The sequence below is a fragment of the Numida meleagris genome, chromosome 4, assembly GCF_002078875.1.
Source record: "Numida meleagris isolate 19003 breed g44 Domestic line chromosome 4, NumMel1.0, whole genome shotgun sequence".
Taxonomy (NCBI): domain Eukaryota; kingdom Metazoa; phylum Chordata; class Aves; order Galliformes; family Numididae; genus Numida; species Numida meleagris.
In genome coordinates this window covers 91,681,576-91,702,338 of record NC_034412.1, presented here as the reverse complement: position 1 = coordinate 91,702,338, position 20,763 = coordinate 91,681,576, and the positions used below count along the sequence as shown (strand labels likewise).

The 20,763-nt window shown below is 40.1% G+C and overlaps 1 long non-coding RNA gene across 4 annotated transcripts in view; it reads left to right on the top strand.

Annotated features, from left to right (window-relative positions):
• The window catches only part of LOC110397609, a 72,929-nt gene that overhangs the window by 33,626 nt on the left and 18,540 nt on the right, over positions 1 to 20,763 (top strand). The window contains exon 3 of one of the 4 annotated variants that reach the window (XR_002437884.1): positions 681 to 7,690. The exons of the other annotated variants lie outside the window; for them this stretch is intronic. This is a non-coding gene — a long non-coding RNA (uncharacterized LOC110397609). Of the gene's footprint in view, positions 1 to 680; positions 7,691 to 20,763 lie in introns of those variants that run through there. 4 annotated transcript variants of the gene reach the window in all.

Genomic DNA, 20,763 nt, shown 5'->3' with positions numbered 1-20,763 from the left:
GATTCTGTGACTCTACCTCATTTTAAAAGGCTTTGCCATATGTATCAGGACTCCTAAGCAATTCCAAGATAAATCCCCTATGAGGACATATCCAGGTGACCCTGAAGTTGCAGTTTGTCACTGATGTACCTCAAGGAAGAGTGGAGGATCACAGTTTGGATTCATACATGGCTGCTCCTGGGGTGCATTTGCACACAGCCTTTGGTTTTTGTAGTCCTGAATATTGTCACCTCAAAAGAGAGAGCTTTGAACAGTCATCTTTTCATTGAACTATTGTGACGTCTTCAAAGAAAGAAGTGAGAAAGAAGACTCTTTATTTTCCATGATATCTCAATGCTGATTCTTTCTTGATCAGAATGGCTCAAGGGGCTCTTTGGAAGGTGAAATTCTATTTCCCAAGTCTAGTTAAAGTCCTGTCCAGCCTGATAAAAAATAAAAATGTTATTTGGGCTGATAGCCCATTCAAAATGAGATTATTAGCCTCCATTCCATCCTCTGTTACCAGGTGTTCGCATTACATTGTTGTACTGCAGTGGTCTCAGCAGAGTTATTAAAAAAAAGGTAATTCCTTCTTTCCTTATCAGTGATCTACATGTCAATGTGGTGACGTGGGACTGGAGGAATGTGGGGACCAATAAAGCTTTCTTTGCAGTTGATTAGTTATACCTCTGCTTCTTTAGATCTCCAGCTGCTGATCAGGGGTGGATTCCTGGGCTTCAAACTACGGTTTTGGCTGAGCATCATCAAGTTTTCAGAATTACAAGCCGCTGCAGTATTTCCCTGGAGAATCAAACTCACTCACTCAAGCTGAAATAATTAAGCCTCCTCATTTTACCCGCCCTTCCTGAGGAGCACTGGGAGGAAGAGACTCACATGAAGGTACTAACTCCTCTGTCTCCTTCAGATGATATGCATCCATCTCCATTTTCACTTCTTCACGATGACTTCTCCAGCCTCATACTGCTGGCACAGGCATTTTCAATAACTCGGTGACTAATAAGGTGAAGGAATTCTCTACATTTTCTTCCTGGAGATTTAGTCTTCTAGGACTAAATCCATTCTCCTGGTTGTGCCCATCTCAGACTTGGGAGTGGTCTAAGGAGGTCTCTTCATCTGAGCATTGCTGGCCAGGTAGCCTCATGGTTGGTAGGACTCTAGTAATCCCTATAGGTTCTTGGGACTCTGGAATAGCTAAATGAGCACGCACCTTTTTTATTCTTGTATTTTTTTTACTACTTTGGCGCATAGAATGGTATTTCAATTCCAAATATATACTTTTTAAAATTAATCCTTAGGAAATAAACTCTCCTTTTCTGTGGATGAAGAGGCTATTTGTTTCAGTCACAATCTCATTTTATTTCAGTTTTGGAACAGTTTTGTTTTATATTTAGTGTGTCTGACATGTGTGCTATTTGCAATTCATTTATTATCCTATGAAAACTATTGCTCCAGTTTATAATTATTGTTTCCCTCCCAGTTGCTCACAGACACCCCTTTGTAGTATGCATGTAATAGGTTTTGGCAAAACCTTGAATTTTTTTCAAAAGTTCATTCTGTTATTCAGTCTTTTTCAAAGACACTCCAATATCTAATGCCAGTTCAGCTGTATGAGGTGATGCTGATTAATAGTGATAGGTGCAATGTTCATGCTAGTCAGTTATTCAGCTCTTCCATTTCTGCATTTTTGGAGAGTGACATGACCTTTCCATCCTGTTGCCTTGCAAAAGGTCTATTCTTCTCAAAACTCCTTCCTTTGGATAGAAAAATGGAATATTCCTACCCATGAGCTCCTCATCAGATGCCGATGCCATTTCATGGAAATTCTGTGTTCTCATTTAAAGTAGAAAAAGTGTATTTCTCACGTACAAATTTCTTGGTGATAACATCTACGTTTGGGTGCTGATGTCGTTCTCATAATGTTCAGGAGTTCAGTGCTTTCTGCTTATGTGCAACCAACACAGGATCTGTGTGAGAAGTGAGTCTGGGGTTCTGACCTTCTGGTATATCCATGTCTACATTCTTTGCACACAGTTATAAAACTTCCTCGTGAAGCAAAAGTTCAAAAATTCCTTTACAAGTAAATGTCTAACGAAGCATAGAGAAGTCACCTATTTGTAATGTATTGAGTATGTCCCAAAAGAGCTGCATGATTTTAAAAAATAAATAGTTTATTCATTGAAAAATGCTGTCTACTCAAACTTATTTGGATATTTCAGCTAAATTAACTAAAGAAATGCAATTGGCTAGTATTTGGGGGACCATTTTCAACACACAAGCATTCTGATGGGGCAATTTGTTTCATCCCAAAGGTAAAGTTTGCATTTGCTCAGGTGAATCTCAGTCTAAAACTGCTCTTTGACTTTCCAGGAAACATAAGCAACCAGCTCAGCTATGGATATTGGCAGTGCAGATATTTGTGGTTACAGGGCTATGTCCCGGCTGATCCATCCAATGGGGAAATAACATCCTTTTGTTAGAAGCCTATACCAGTACATAACAAGATCCTGAGAGCTGACAAGTTTTGTTTAAAAAGTCACGGGATGAGACAGATTGGTACAGACAAGGTTAAAAGTGTTATTCAAGGTCATTTAGCAACTTAATGGCAAGGCTGAAAGCAGAGCAAGGTCAGTGCCTCATTTCTCCAAACCAAATTACTTCCCCTAATTATGTGGAGTAGCCCACACTTTGAAGGAATGAACACAAAGGGCACAGGATGCGTGAAAGCTGCAGCGAGGTGAATGACTTCATGGTGCACTTTTGGACCATTATTAGTTTTTCTCTGGGGACACTTTGAAAGAAATAACTAATATGGACTTGAGTGAGGTACAGATGCAAACAGAGATGCTGGTGGGACATTTAGGTACAGGAACAGAGAAGAGAAACATGAATCTGAAAGAAACAAACTGTACATAAAGAAAGAATCAGAGTCATTAAGGTTGGAAAAGTTTACTAAGATCATCTAGTCCAATCATCAGCTCATCCTCACCATGCCCACTAAACCACGTCCCTTGGTGCCACATCTCCATAGTTCTTGAACACGTCCAGTGACGGTGACTCTACCACCTCCCTGCGCAGCCTGTTCCAAGGCCTCACCACTCTTTCTGAGAAGAAATTGTTCCTAATATCCAACCTGAACCTCCCCTGGTGCAAATTAAGGCCATTACCTCTTGTCCTATCACTGCTACGAGGGAGAAGAGGCCGACCACGACCTTGCTTCAACTTCCTTTCAGGGCATTGCAGAGTGATAAGTTCTCCCTTGAGCCTACTCTTCTCCAGCCTGATCAATCCCAGTTCCCTCAGACTCTCCCCGTAAGACTTGTGCTGCAGACCCAGTATTTCCTTCTTACAATATTTACATATGATAAACATTGCTATAATGCAGCAGCCCCTGCTTGGCCTCCTTATGCACAAGCACATGAGATGATATGCTTGCCACAAGTCTTTCAACATGCCAGACAAATCGTTTTTCCAGAGAAAAGACAAAAAAAGAAATTCGATGGAGGCTGGGACTAGAGAGACAAGAGGAAGGAGTGGGAACAGGGAGTGATAAAATGGTGAACACAGACAGGCATTGGCTGTGCAGAGATTCGCAGGGCTTTTTTAGCAGTAAACAGTAGCCTTTGTTCACTTGGGACAATAGTACAGGGCTGCCCTATGCCTCTCACCCTATAGCCACTATCATTGCTGTGTTTGGCCATAAATTCACTCCTTGGAGACATTCAAAAGTTGCCTGGGCATGGTTCTAAGCACTGTGCTATGGGTGTCCCTGCTGGAGCAGGGGTTGGGCCAGAGGTCCCTTACCAAATCAGCCATGATATGGTTCTGTGATAAAAGCAGCAGAAGAACCAGATGGGGAACTCTAATTACAGGATGAGTTCAAACTAAACTGGTAAAGATTTTTATTTTATTTTTATTTTTAAATCTCAAAATATTCCTTGAAAGCATTTCTTCACCAGCAGGTGAAGGGAAATAGCCTGGTTATGGTTTAATGGACTAGCCCCAGAGAGCTTTTCATAAAACAGTTATTATAAATGAGAAATGTTGTAAGAATAGCTAAAATTGGAATTTACGCAAAGTATGGTGCCTTTTATTTGCATATGGCCTCAATGATTATGTGCAAGATTTGGCCCTCCCCATAATAAGTGCCACATTCTGGTTTGAGAAACATGATGCCTTTGTTTTGGCAGAAAATAAATCTCTTAAGGTAATCAAAAATTCATGTAACATAGTCTAAAAATATTCCTTCCAAAACTGTGTGCCAGACAGGACAGGAGAAAATATTTGCCTTTGACCAGGATATTGATCTATAAAATGTTTCTTGTCTCCTGTCTCCTTTGCCCCCTTGGTTTTCTTCCAAATTTTCCTCTTCTGGTGCTTTCCATGGAGTAAAGGGTTCTGGGAAGGACCATCTTGAAACACAACTTTGCCAGCTATCTCCTGATTTTCATTTACACTGAGGCTCTGTACACAGTTCTGGCAATTCAGAGAGGGATAACTATGATTTTTAGCTCTCTAGACTCCCCTCAAACTTGTATAAGGACCTTTGTATGAACGAGGACTTAATATACACATTGCTGCAAAGTTGCTTTGGATGCCCTTTCCCTTGCACAGAAATTAATGGAAGTGAACCTGGAAAAAATGTTTCACTTCCTATGAAAGTCAATTCACCTCGAAAGGAATCCTCGTAAAACCAGTACCGCTGGAGGCAAGGATTTCTCTGAATAAAGTAAGTGTCTGGGTGCTCGGGAGGTGGATTTCCTATTCACTGCTGTACACTAGTGGCTTTATAATGGTATGGTGACATAAAGCACCTGTATTAACTTCAAAATACAAGGATGGGATCCTTGGAACAGCAGTGCAAAGTGCCTGAGCTAGACCAGTGTGTCTGGCACTTGCTATACTGGTTGAGGAAGCTCATTTAGCACTCCTTACGTTGGCCACCACTCACCTCTTACATCTTTTCAAGATCAGGTGAGGAGAAATTTTACCCCTCCAAGACAAAGATTTTGTCTAATGCCTACTTTTCTTCAATGGCCAACAGTGTAAAATAATTACGGAAGCCTCTGGGTGAACGTATAGTTACAAGACAAAGGGTCTGGAGTCAAGATAGATTGTTTTACATTTAGCAGAAATAGCAAATTTCTGAGGGATGGCATTTCCAAACAACAAATATCCCATCTGTCTCTTTTACCTGGCACCTGTCACACCAGAATAGTGATGGATTCAAGTTTTTATACAGCTGACTGCTGTTCCTGTGTCTCATTTTTCCACTAAAGGGTCTGTTTCCCCATTAGCAACTGTTTTTAATTCAGACAGAATATGGTGCTTTGATTCTGTGTTTGGCTTGGTTATGCCTGGTCAAAGGGAGGTGGAGACACATCTCATCCTTCATGTGACTGTCCTAACAGCTCTCAAAGGCTGCTGATGGGCAGCTGTCCTTTATACTCCCACACTGTACTTCAGGCAGACCATTACAGAGATAAATAAATATAGCCTCCTATTAAGCATAAACAGACATGTCTTTTGAGGGACACAGTCAGATAGGAAAGAGATTAAATATTGAATTTACTTGCAGAGACATATGTTCTCTGTCAGAAAGGAGGAACAACACAGAGGTTTACTCTCAACTCAATCATTTCAAAGTGCAGTCAATAAAATCAGTGTATAATAGCTACCGGTAACCACAACCATGCATCAAATGAACCATCATGGTTTTGAGGAAAAAGAGTGTAAGGAAGCCTTACAGTCATTGGACCAATCTTTTTCCTGGAATTCTATACTTCTAAAATAGCTTAACAAAGCACTACCAAGATCAAGGAATATTTGCTGTCAAAGACCAAAGAAAGCACTGGGTTTGTAAATGGAGAGGCCTTCAGAGGCCAGAAGGATCACTGAAAATGGCCTTTCAGCTTCTCTTTCTCTCCTTTCTGGTCTATATTTTAGTTGCAGTCATTTGTAGCTATTTGAAGATACAAATCCTTCTTTTGAATGCATTCTTCTAAATCAATTCAAATTTCACATAGATTAAGCTTGACATCTGTTCAAGATCCATTACATAATCTGGCATTCAGAAATCTCAACATACATGCACGTATCTTTGTACATACATGTAAGTACATGGAGAGTAGCCAGCTATTACATTGGCAGTCAACATCCCTGGAGGTGTTCAAGAAATGTGAGATGTGGCACTGAAGGACACGGTATAGTGGGTGTGGTAGGGACAAGTTGATCGTTGGACTAGAGGATATTAGTGGTCTTTTCCAGCCTTAATAATGCTATGATTCTATGATCTCTCACTTGAAATCTGGAAGCAGTCTAAGCTGGTAACCACACATCAGCCTAATTCTTAACATGGGCATTCAGTGAGCTGTTGGGCACTGGGACAGCACTAGCTGCCAAACAGCTTTGAAATGTAGAACCAAAACCCTGTTGATCACACCTAGACCTGAAATCACTGGATCATCCAAGGGGAAATATTGGAAATTCTTCATGTGATGAAAATGAGACACCATCATGCCTGCTGATGAAATTTGGTTATGAAAAAAAGAGCTGGGAGTTCATAAATAATGAACTGTTACGGTATTATACATTGTCATATAAAATGTGTTTCCTTCTTGGGAAGAGGCTCTGAATGCCATAACCTTGTGCAGCACACAACTAGTAAGCCAATTAAATTGTTCTGAGAGAGTGAAAGGAAGTAATATCCCTCCTGAGAAGAGCCTGAGATCTTTCCTCAAGACACCATAACTGTTCCTTAAACTCCATGTCAGATCAAGTAACTTGCAATTTCCATTGCAAAAGCAGGAAGGAATTGGATGAAAGAATCACTTACTGCACAGAAACAAGAACTTTTACACAGCTTGGTTGAGTTCCTTCTTTCTCTAACTTCTTCTGCCAGATCCTCTTAAAGAGAGCAAAATTAATGATCTCATACCACTACCTTTAATGACAGTTTATTACACTAATTGGGAATCTTGCTTTCAGTTTAAAACTGGAGATGTTTCTGCTATTCATTATTTTGTATTTGTTATAAAAACACAGTGCTGTGGGAATGAGTCATTTCAGTAACAACCTACCTTTCAACTACACTGCTGGTCCCTTTCTTAGACTAATTAGAATCACTTTAACTATATTTTAAAATATATGAATGTTTCTCAAATTATGCATAAGTTCCCTCATTCTGAGCCACTCTCAACTTCATGCTAAATATTAGTCAGAAGGAAGATGTTTCAAACAGCACAATGGGACAGAACATAATGGAGACTCATCTTCATGTTTCCAGGACCAAAACCAATGAATCAGTGGAATAGGTTCTCATTAGATGTTGTGTTAGTTTCTACTTTTATTGCTGAGGCAATGGTTTTCTGTAAATTTGAAGAAACAACAGTGTTCAAAACTCTTATTTGGGAGATTTGCTGATTTATAGTAATTTATTATTTGTAATTGTAAAATCATTTTTCCCTTGGAGATACTGATATCTTGTACTTACATGCTCAGAAGGGCATGCTGTTTCATGATCTGTCTTTGGAAATTTCCCATAAATGTAAAGTAAACTAATCCACTGAAGTGAATGCAGTACAAGCACAACTACATCAACGTGTTTCTTACATATTTTGGCAAATTACTAGGGTCTGGTTATCAAATTTATGATGTTCTGCTCCTGTAATAAATAATCTGTGAATCTATTAAAGCTGTGTTTCTCGTGTGTCATTAACTACAGTACACCAAGCACATGTACAAGCATAGCCTCCTTCCTAAAGCCAGATACTGTGTGTCAAACTTTGAATTTTCTACGTGGCCTGTTGTAGTACTCTTGGAACCCAGGAAATGAAAATGTTTGCTATATATTTGAGACCCATAAAAGGTTGGGTTAATTTCTCCAAAAGTCAAATAAGTTTTCCACTCAACAGATTCATCTTTTTTGGTCAGCATCTCTTCTTATCACATCCAAGTTAATCTGCCAGTTACCAGGAAAAAGTAACCCCTGTTGTTAACTTGCATAAAATTACATCTATGCAAAGTATTTTTTTCAAATATGACATCTGGCAGTTTCAGTCTAAACTCACAAATATCAGACCAGTTTTATTCTCCTCTTCCCTTCGTAGAATCATGGAATCATAAAATATCTGGAATTGGAAGTGACCCACAAGGCTCATGGAGTCCAACTCCACACAGACCACCCAAAATCCAAACCCTATGTATGAGAGCATTGTACAAACACTCCTTGGATCCTGGCAGCTTGGGTCTGTGCCCACTGCCCTCTGGTGCAGAACCTTTCCCTAACCCCTACCTGACCCTCCCCTAATGCAGCTCCATGCCATCCCCTTGGGTCCTATTGCTGGTCACCTTACCTATTTTACAGCCACTAGCAGATAGCTTTATTTCCTTAGCATCCCACAGCAATTAATCTCCATCCAATTTTATACCCTCTACCACCAAAATTTCTCTGACTCCTCCATAATAAATAAAACCACCTTGCGGGTAAAAAAAAAAAAAAAAAACAAGACAGAAAGGTGCAGTGATTTGCTCATGGTTGCACTGGAGCTCTGTGACCAAAGCCTCTTGCACAAGCGCCAGTGCAGCAATGAAAATCACCCATCCTTCAGGCAAAAAATACAAATGCTTTTGCAGATGCTTGAGAATTCAAACCAAGGACAATGCTCTTCCTGCCAGCAGCACCACCTCCCACTTCAAACACAGCAAGCTGCAGTTTGAAAAAAGCTGGTAATTGTCATCACTGTGTCACCACTCAGCAGCAAAACTTGCATTCAGTCTTCCAAATATTCATGTCTTCCTCTTGCCCACATTCAGTTGTGAATTTTCAACTGCGAGAACTTTTTTACCCTGCTCTGTTTCTGACAAAGCTCAGAAAGGAAACATCCGTGATATTACTGTTTACTAAATAATTCTTTTTTACATCCCTCCAAGTGTTTTCTTCATAGGGATCCAAGTATTCTTACAAATATAACAAATGACATATGAAATGATAAATTGCCCACTGAGTAAATGAAAGATCTCCTTTATTTTCAAAAACATACAGCTTTACAAGTTTAATGTGGAGTGCTGTGCTGTGCCAGATACATTTGGAAGCCATCCCAACTATCACTTTGAAATCCTGCCTATTTAAAAGTTTTGGCAACTTCAATCGCAGGCACAAAAGCTTCAGCAAAACTGCTGTTTTAATGAGGCCAGCTCTGCCAGGAAGTGACAATGCAACCAATGCCATCTGTTTGCATCTACCCACATTTAATCTATTAATATGAGCCAAACTTGCAGTCGTTAAGTATTGTTTTACTGGTATCATTATCTGGCCTAAAAATAAGCTATGGGTCTTATTCATTGCTGAAGTAACTCTACTGAAATCAGTACATTACACCAAATATAAGTTTGACCCAATGCTTTTTTGGCCAGAAAAGAAAACTGGAAAAATTCAGCTCCATATGCAATGAATGCAAACGAACTTTGGCTAAGCAGATGAATGCTTTTTTTCATATATACATCAACAAGCTGAGAACTAACTACCCTTGTGAGTCACAGTGACTCTATCCTGAATCTCTTTGGAGTTAAAATGCTTGGAATAAATGCAAGTAAAAATGATGTTTCTACGTTACTGTGCTACTACTGAGTTTCTGTTCAGTTACCCTACATGCTGAAGCCAAATAATTGCAACTGGCTTATTTTCTATGCAAGCCCTAGGTCCCTTGAGATATTTTTCCACAGTTATAAAACTTCAGGACACGCACTGATAAAAAAATGAGTATGGGCACTTATGTCTTCCTTATACTTCAGTGTGAGACTTAAAACCACAAATTGATTTGACACTCCAAAGAAGTACACTGCTGAGAAATGTATGCTTACATTTCATGATGTCTGTCTACACATTAAGAATTGAGCATCCAGGATTGAGTGTAAACTGCAGGAAGCTGGAGCACTTCTTGGTCTCTGTTCTCAGTACAAGCTCCAGCTATATCTCAACTCCAATATAGGGCATACCATAGGCATAAATGTCCCTTCCCACCTCCTCATTTTCTAACCTCTGGGAAGATCCTACACATGGATTGAAAGGAAGCCAAAGCCAAACCCAATGGTGCCAAGTTGGTGAATGTTAAATATTTTAAGCAACAAAGCTGTCCCATTCACATCTCTGAGCAGCACCTTCTAAATGAGGAGATAACTAAAAGAGGAAACCCCATGTAAAGAATGATGGACTGTCTAGAAAAAACAGTGAAGTATTTCAGGTTATCTTTCCTGGTTGGCTGCACAGCCATCCTTCCTGCTGGAATTGGTAGAGGCTAGACACAGGAACTTATTTCTTTCATTTTTGATGGTATGAGATTATGTACGTGAAAAAGGAGACAGAAATAACATCTACATGTTGTTAAACAAGTTCTAACATAAACTAGATATATTCAAAGCAAAGAAAGAGAAGCTCTAAGCTTTTCGATACCTTTAGGATCCGAAACAGGACATTTCTAGTGGATGGAGAAGGAAATTATCCTGGTTTCCCACTTGCTTTCCATATTTATTCCTCACATCTTTCATGACCTTATTTCTTATTTGTTTGGAAAACTGCTTATGTTCACCTGTATCCTCTGAGTTAATGTCATATTTTACTTTGTTTTGGGCAGCTTATCCTATGACCTCTGAGATTATACTGGATTTAGAGGTTTCAGTTTGGTCTTCAATGGCCTGTATTTATATCAAATCTGATGCATACCATAGGTCATAGGCCAAAATAGTACATAACAGAGGACAGCATTTTGGTAAAAGCCGTGAGCGCTGGAGTTCATTGGCAGGGTAATCTATCATGACTAAGAATTATTATATCCATAAGTCTATACCACACAAGCAGAATACTCTGGCCTCACTGAAAATTATTCTGGTTTCACATCAGGGACACTTAGATCGCATTACAGCCTATTATCTGTGGGCTTTTTCTGGCTGTACATGATGGCAGGCTCTGTAGCCTCATACAGCTACCTTGTTCATTTATTTTCAGTATTGTACCAATAGGCATAGAGAAGTTTGTTTTGTAAATAGGTGGTGCAGATTGACTGAAGTATCTGCTTCAACCTCCTCTTGGACAAATATCATATTCAGGGTTTTGATCACACCTTTTGGATGTAACAGACTTTTCTTTTTCTCAACACTGCTCCTTTTATCTTGCATACCTGATTCTGAATCATTAGGATGTACCTTGGCTACGACAAGAATATCCTTAACATTTTCTGCCCTTTTAAAGCCAAAGCTCACAGCAGCTTATGGATTTTAAGTTATAGTGCGTACTTCACATTTATTTAAGATATCAGTGTATTGTATGGTGACTTTGAAGGCTGTTACAAGGTTCAGTGCTGCTTTCCCCTCAATGCAATGAATTGCAGTTCAGAGGTAACCTTGAGAGAATACTTCTTCCTAATCCACTAAGAATCACAGGATTATAGAATTGCTGGAGTTGGAAGGGACCCTTAAAGTTCATCTGGTCCAACTCCCCTGCACTGAACAGGGACACCCACAGCTCCATCAGGTGCTCAGAGCCCAGTCTAGTCTGACCTTGGGTGTCTTCAGGGATGGGGCATCCTCCACCTCTCTGGGCAACCTGTGCCAGTAAGGGTCTCTGTAAGGGTCTCTGGGGATATTGAAGACCTGTCTGGACACTTTCCTGCTCAACCTAATGTAGGGAACCTGCTGTAGCACGGGGTTGGACTCAATGATCTCCAGAGGTCTCTTCCAACCCCAGCAGTTCCGTGATTATGTGATTTGGCAAAATACAAATCTTTCTCTGCAAATAGAGAAAGGGACATTAAAGCTAGGATCCAGCAAGGTAACAACAGCTAAACAGCATCTGGTATCTGTTCTCCAAACCCAGCCCTGTTCAGGAGCACCTCCCCAGCGCAGAGCTGGAATGCAGTGAATCAGCACCACACTGCAGACCACGCTTCAGCTGTCTTCCAATAAACTGTGCTTCAGCAGCCCCAGAAGTTCACAGTAGCAGCACTAATTTTACCAGCTGAAGATTTTGAGGCTTTATCTCTTGTTTAGGCTTTGGAACAGACCTCTGTTCTCTGCTGCCTTAGCATCCTTTACACAAAGAGCTGTGCTTTGGGTTTTCCTATGGAGCATGGTGCACATATTCCCAGCAAGCCAAGGGTGTTTGTGAGGAGCACAGCGTGCCTCGTACTACGACAGTGTGCGGCTCTGGTGACAAAGTGACATTTAATGCCTGCAGTGGAGCACCTACCACATGGGCGCTACTGAAATGGATCTGGCCCCATGTGCCAGCTTTGCAAAAAAGAGCACTTTGTTTCTGCTTGGCATTGGCAAGCTCTTAGCCCTGGCTAATTTAACATTAAAGCTGCACTAGCTGCCTCCGATCCATATTGTCAAAGCCAGCTGGATATGCCAAAAACTACAAAGCGAACAGCTTTTGCCTAAACAAATAATGCTGACTGTCACTTTGTATCAGGACTTAATCCTGTTAATGAGCCACAGGTGGGGCAATTTCCCTGATTGAATGCATTTTTCAGAGACCATTACCATTCACTTTACCACTTGCTGATAGCCATACGGTATGTACAGTAATCCTGACCTCACTCTTACTCAGCAGTTCATTACTTAGAGTGCCTTTTGCTTCCCATCCATTCAGCCCCATTGTCTCTATCACAGGCATAAGGAAACACCACCCTGGTTTATTGCACGGGCAGCACACTGCATTGGGATTTACACCAGGCTGCAGACCTGTATCTCTTGCTTTGTATAATATTCTGGGGAGACTTCAGTCGGTGTCACACCGGATGCACTCTGCTGAGCTTAACAGTGGAAATTTCATTGGATTAAATTAGCAGCAGTGAAAATGAGGCAAATTCCTTCTTCAAGTCTTAAGGTCTGACATAGTGCTGTACAGAAACAAGTCCATGGTCTGAAGAAGTTTAACCTCTGATTAGATATGAAAATTAGTGTTGAAATGCTATTTATGTTATAAATAAAACACTTCTGTTCATTTGTTTTTGTTTTTTTTTCAAGTATATTGATTTATTTTTTGTTGTTATTATATGACCCCTGTGTGTTTTCGTGGATGTAGAAGCAACAAAAGAAAGCTTTTCCTTGCTGCTGTAAACCAATGTTTGAACGCGCATCCCTCTTTATATGAACATTCATTTATATTTGTATGAATATGCAACCATGCAACCAAATAAAGTGATATCCCTTCTGTCTCAGGAGAGCCCTACCCAATGGCCCCTGGAAAGCAGTCAAGTAGCTGTTATATAGAATCATAGAATCGTTTGAGTTGGAGGGGACCCTTAGAGGCCATCTGATCCAACTCCCTTGCAATGAACAGGGACACCTACAACTCCATCAGGTTCTAGATTCTAGATGAAATATGGGGTTGTGATCTTCCTTTTTCATTGACGAGTGGAAAATATGAAAAGCCCCAGATACCCTTCAATGAACGTGTGTTGCTTATTTTAAAATCAGCTATCTTGGAAAACTTGATTATTTTCACTGAAAGCCACTTCTGCGGGAAAACAGCGCTAAGTACCAGGACAGGACCTGCAGACCAAACTTCTCCAGGCTGTTTTGCAAATAACCACCATAAATGTTTTGCTGCTCTTTTTTTAAACTAAATGCAAGGGGGGGAAAAGAGCTATTTCAGCTTAAAACAAGCACGTCTTTGAGCACAGGAACTAATAACAGGCTGGCCTCCATCAGATGGCCATCTCAGGCTTTGTTTGTTTTTACCTGAATTAGATTAGTCCTGCAGTGCTATTTCACTCTCATTAGACACCAGGAAGGCTACACAATGTAGCACTGAGCTGAAGGAAAAGTTCAGGCAGAGTTCACAGCTAATTAGATGTCCCAGGTTCCCCATGGCAAGGAAACCTTGAGGATTCATGCGTGTCTGATACAACTGAATCACACCCTCTGTTGCCTGAACATTGTTGCATCTGTTGGGCTTCCCTTAGTGGTGAAACAATACCAGTTTGCATGAAATATTTACTGAAAAATTGCTGAGAACTCTGTTATAAATGTCAGAGTTATATGTAACATAAATATTTATGACAGAGAAGCATAACTAGGCATAGCTGGGACCCCAAGAAAGGAAGTACAGAGGTAATACCATTTGATATATATATAATTTTTTTTTTTTTGCTTTTCTAAATAATCTATAAAATTAAAATATCTTGTGATGTTTTGATAGGTTTTTTTGTTGTTGTTAATTTTCAGGCTAAATAAACATGCCCAGATTACATAGATATTTTCTGTATTGCCAAAATAATAATATCAGACTTACAGAAAATTCAGATGTAATCATTTCTAATCCTGAAATATAGAATCACAGAATCATAGAATTATTTCAGTTGGAAAGGACCTTTAAGATCACCAAGTCCAACCATCAACCCACCTGCCACCATGCCCACTAACCATGTCCTGGTTAGGACATAGCAGCCTGGGAGCAGCTATTAGGAAGGATTTCTTCTCAGAAAGAGTGGTGAGGCCTTGGAACAGGCTGCCCAGGGAGGTGGTGGAGTCACCACTGCTGGAGGTGTAGTACTGATAGGATGAGAAGGAATGGCCTTAATTTGCACCAGGGGAGGTTCAGGTCCCTACCTGGGAGAAGAGGCCAACAACCACCTCACTACAGCTTCCTTTTTGGGAGTCACAGAGAGCGATAAGGGCTCCCCTGAGCCTCCTCTTTTCCAAATTGACCAATCCCAGTTCTCTCAGCACCTCCCCATAAGGTTTGTGCTCCAGACCCTTCACGGCTTTGTTGCCCTTCTATGTTGATTTCCCAGTTATAAGGATCTGGTTACCAGGAGCTGGACTGTTTATGAAATTATCTTCCAAAACTCAATTATGTATCTCCTTTTCAGACCACCAAAGCCCCAATATGCATGGGAACAGTGAGCACGGTGCTTCACCCACACTTGACTTCATAGCAGTTGCTCCTCTTGTGCAGTATGAAATAGATTAGTTGCTCTATTTAAAAATAATCACTGGCAGCAAGTAGTTATATTCCAGGCACCTCTGCCCAAAAAGCTTCACGAAGAATAAAACTGTGCAGATGGCCAGCTTCACATCTCACTCCTGTCCCTCTCGGTTGCATTTGTTTGCTGGAGCAAAGTCACTGCTGGGTGCCGGGCCCCTTGATGGCAAAGTCTGGCCCATGGCCATTGACGTGGCTTTGCTGGGAAATGTTAATACACTATTTCAGGATCTGCTTCTTTCTGCTTAAAAGGAAAATGTAAGAGTTTCTATCCCCTGAGTAGTCACAACTTTCACTGCCTTAGGGTATAAAGAATGTGGATTAAACACTGTGTAAAGTTGGGGAATACTTATTGCTAGTACACTGGTATCTCATTAAAAGTGATCTATGCAGTAATACAGCATTGTAAAGGGAGTATTCAAACTGTTCAGTACTGATGAATGGTAATTCAGGTAAAGTAAGACATCGATTAGCGTACTGTGAGAAAGCTCTAAAGCATTCCACATAAACTTCAGGTTTTTTACTCAGAAGCAAATTAATTTTTGGAAACAGGCTGCATTTATGAATTTTGGAAACTATATGAAGCACAGCAGGGATTCCAGTTTATTGCCTAACAAAAGCTATTACTCTTTTAACAGTTCTGACAGGCACAACTGAGTCTTACAAGATCTATTCCCTTCTCTCCTGTTCTGTTTTTCTCCCTCAAACAGTCTGTTGCCATATTAACAATCAATTTAGAAAATTTGCAGTTACCTCAACAGCACATTTTGGGGAGCTGACTGTTTGATTTACATCTTTCTCAATTGATTCTCAAGGAAACTATGGAAGGTTTAACCATTGCAAATGACAGCAAGGTTTTCAATGTGTATGTACTTCATATACAGTGCATGTATATTTGTGATGTTTATTTTATAGCTTCCCTCTTTAGTGGTAATATTGGTAGTAATTAAATGAAGTGAGTTTTAAGGGAATTATAGTTTGGAACAAAGATTGTCCTAAGAGTGCTCAAGTTCTAGCAAGTTGAAAGGTTGGCACATACCAAAAATACCTATGAAGTCACCTCTTGGTCTGAATGATAGAGCTAGAACACATAGAGAAGATTAGAAGATTTCACCACTGATGAGTTACAATAATTAGTAATAGGCTGTAGTAAACTCAATCTGTGTGCTATAGGAGGAGGAGTGCAAGGCACTGATGCACAAGGACCCCAAAGACATTTCCATACTCCAGCATGGAGATGGCTTTTTGTCCCATCTACCCATTCCTACAGAGGTGCCAAGAACTGCCATTGTCAGCCCATCAGTAAGACTGAACTCTCTGTTCCTGAACTCCAAAAGTCTGCTGTCTCATCCACTGTGCAAAAAGGCTCCAAGAGTCTTCACATTATTATTAGCTGGCAGTGAATTATAGTGTGAAGTAAGAGTGGCTGCAGCTGGGTTACAGCTTGCTCAGTTCCCAGATTGAAACTGAACTGGGAGCTTTCCTCTAAATCTGTAACCACATCATTATATTTGCAAGAGCAAGCAAAGATACAGCTCCACCATATCCATATGCATCCGTGGCAGGGTACAAGTTGTTGAGCCTCATACGTGTCCCTCAAAATGGTAATGAGTGGGTTCCTTGACAGAGAATTTACTCTGGGGATTTTTTAACAGGGAGACAAGGATGTACTACCCAGCGTATCGTATATGCCATAGGTTGTGAGAATACCAGCTATGTTAAAGGAAAAATCCTTAATATATGTAAAAGCTGCTTTATATTTCATCCACACATTTTCCACAAGAACTATTGAAAACCCTGACAAAGTGATATATGAGCAAATAAAATGTGAGTTTACTGCATACAGGCTCACACTGTTTCTCATGCATTTTTTCTCAAAACCCACTGTGCCAACCAAATGTCACTGATATGTGACTTTCCACACAGATATATAGCATTGCAAGTTTTCAAAACACTGGGCTGAGGCTATTTAAGCACATTGCTTAAAACTTGCACCAAAATCAGAGGATATGAAGGAAGCAGACAATTGGCAGAATGGGCCTTTCCATCACATATGTCAGTAAGACCCATAACTTGGGAAAATGATGCTTTCTGGAAAATAGCACTAATGTATTTGCCGTATGCTGTGTTAAAAGCTTTTTACACTTACACTAATAATCTGCAAACTTGGTAATTCACACACAAACTGGAGTTCCTTTTTTTACTTTTCAGTAAAGATTTAATGTATGGTGCTGTAGCATTACAAGGCTGTGTTGCTTTTATCCAGCACACTGTGTAGACTTGGTATGCTGTGAAAAACTGTAAGAAATAACAATAATTGCTCTATGGTTGTGAAAATGTGCAATTCATATGCTTCATGAGTGTTACTGGCCTTGCTTCTTATCCCTTAAGCTATTTATTCCTCGGTTAGAAAAGCTGCAGAATTTGTATGAGCACCTATTCCTTTAAGACATGATACCAAAGAATAGAAAGAGCAGAATCTCAACAAGAGACATTCAACCAACTCTCCTTTTGTCTGCCACTGTCCCTCCTTTCTTTAAATACGTCAGAACCAGCCCACCACTAATGTTACATGGGCAATAACAGAAAGGGCAGTGTGCATGAACAGCTGAGTGAGGCTGGAAGGAGGCTGTTTGCACTGAAAATGTTCCCCAATGCTCCTGACTGCTTTTCTTCTTCCTTCCCTTACCCTGCCTTCTACCTCCCAGCTAGTTTCTCCTGCTTCTTTCCACCAACTTGTAAAGCTCCCATCTTACGGGCAGCAAACTCATACAGAGGTGATCCCCTCTCAGACCAGGTCTTGTCTGCAGATAGAGGTCAAAAGTTAATTAAGACTGGACTGGATAATCCCAAATGGCCCATCTGCTTCTTACTGCCACCCCACAAGGCCTTGTTTATCATCACCCACTGTCATTACCAGAGCTCTGCCCTCCTGACTATTTGAAATCAGTTGAGTTCAGAGGAGCTGGAGATGGTTGAAGTGTTTTTTTTTTCACCATACTCTCCACAGCCAAATTCAGAAAGACACGGATGTAGTCAGACCATCTCCAAAGTCAGCTTCTGTTTGGCTCAACACTGAGCTGGGCAAGGATGTCAAACATGGCTGTAACATGTGCTTGGTTAAGGTAGAGGCCAGAAAAAGCCTTTAGGAATGTCTAATGGGACTGATCTTCATTTTCCTCTTTTTGGGTTTAGAATATTTCAAGGTGGACTGGGATATAACACAGCCCTTTGCCAGACTTTGGTAGGTTCCGAATAGCTCTAGGGTAAGTCAGATCAGTGGGCTGCTGTTTTTTACGGGCAGAGCTCTGAAGGACCTTTCCCATGCTGTTTCCTCTTGTGGAATGAGATAGTTTTCCTATTTTGCTGGTGGTAAAGTGTAAACAACTTCATAACGTTGCTTGTTTGCTGACTCCTAACTCTGAAAAAAATTTAATACTCATAGCCGCGTCCCTCCTCACTGTCCCATGAAAGTTCCTTCTCTATCTCCTCAAGACAGCTGGCACCCTAGACTCTAACACTACTATCTTCTTGTGAGTCCAGGACAAATATTCTGCATCTCTCCATGGGACAAAGTATCAGTGCTGTAAACATAAATGAGGGAAAAACTGACCAGAGCTCATGGGACTCACTAGTCAAAGGAGCCTTGAGCAGGAAACCACTCACCTTCTCCACGAAGGCTTTCAACAGGCCAAACCTTCTGTTATAAAGAGCAAAGCACTGGTGTATATTGGTACAAATCATGCAGTTTTCTATGTAAAATTTTGTAGCAGTCCATGGTGCTGGTACTGCACTCAATTTAGAGTTGATATGAGAAGTGTCCTTCTCAAGAAGGATGTTTCTATCATCATAGGAGAGATTTGCAGGAACAGCCTGAGAACAGCACACATCTGATCATCCGCAGCAGAACGTGTTCCTTTGAGGCACATAAAACTGATCTGCAGATTGGCAGAACATGAGATTTCAAAACTAAGTAGCAGCAATTTCGCATTTTAATTGGCACAATTGTAGAAAATGCTACTTGGCAAGTATCAGGTATTATGTCTAACAGACCAAGCTTTTGTCTACCACAGGCTTCCTTTGTATTACAAAGCAATAAATAGACATGATGTTACCTTATATGGTATAAATATCACCTTGTGAAAAAGATAAGTGATGACTGTGAAATGAAGTTGAAGCTGGCAACGATAATGCAAACAAGAGGATACCTTAAGCATCCATGGTGACCTTACTGCATGAATAATATGATTCTGACTTGTAATAAAATCTTTTGTTCATACATTCATAAAACACCCTTGTGGTGAAATATATACACTGCTCTGTGCTCTCCCACAAAACAGGGGAAGACAAATTAGTGCTATCCTACAAGGTGAAGCCAGAAAGCTGCAGATAGAAAGACTGAAAAGAATTCACGGATCACTCAGTCTCTGTGTTTTTCAAAGCTATACACCACACTGTTAAGACACTCTCAGAAGAGCTGAATAACCACTATGAGGGTACATTGACCGTATCCTGAGAAACTAGCGTGTTGCCAAAGTACTCTACTACATTTCCCAGTAATAGGTCTAAATAATTTCTTCCTTCAGACCACTGTTGTAGCTCCCCCAGCTTGACTAATCTCTGCTTCTATTATTTTTTCAGAAGTTTTTGAAATACTCCATCTGAATTACTGTTTTAACATTCAGTATAGCTTATTCAGCCCCTCTCTTTTGTTTCATGTTCAGATGCTTTTCTGATATTTTATCTTCAGACTCTAACATCACTTTATTGCACTTCTTTTTATTATCTGTTGCCTTTCTATATAAATCCCAAACTGTAAAATCCAATATAGTACTGTTTTTACTCCACTTATCCAAATGAGTGGTAGGACTAAATCTATTTAGAGGTAAGTTAGCACCCTCTGGTGTATCGTTAGTGTACTGCAAATTTTCTGTAAGAGAAAGGAGGGTAACTCATCACCAAAGCAGGAAAAATTCAGTGAAGATGGATACCTAAGAGATGAACTTAGAGTGACTTTTGTGATTACTAGCAGATGGAGGGAACTGTTTTTTTAAATATATTTTTTGTATTTATATATATTTATATATTTTTATGTTCTATATTTTTATATTATATTGTTACGTGCATAATATCTTCATCAGTTTGTCTTTTGGAAATTTTTGTTTTATCTGAACTGGGACGCCTTGAATGTCACTCAAAGGCATTCCTGCTCGACATGTACAGATGATTTTGTCTCAAATTATGTTCCATTTTCTCTTCAAAATACATTTCAAAGATGCAAAATCTCCAAAGATGAGTGTTTTTTTTTACTTCAGGATTGAACCCTGGCCTTGAATAGGTTAGGTAGTACCCCTTAGGTAGAAGATACTAGAGTATTTCAAAGCAGAAGAAAAATTATATCAATACCCATTTTTGTACTTTACATCTTTACAGATGAGATGTTCCAAGTCTTCTTCTTAACCTACAAGCACAAAACATGCTCTGCCTGAGCAAAGCTTTTACCACAGTAAAGGAGAAGCAGTGAAGATTACCAGAGTCATCAACACATTATTGAGCTATTGTACAAATCAATGCTGAGCAACAGTACAGATATAATTCTGTGGTCTGGGTATAGTTGTTCACATCTTTGAATGACAAGGTGCATTTTTTATTACTGTTAGTTCTGTTCAGGTAGTGTCTCTGATAGCATATCTGTCTCTGTCATGTATGAGTCCTCGCAATTAACCTCCTGGCAAAGTCCCATTTAAAATGACACCTTTGTAACTTCAAAAACATCAAAT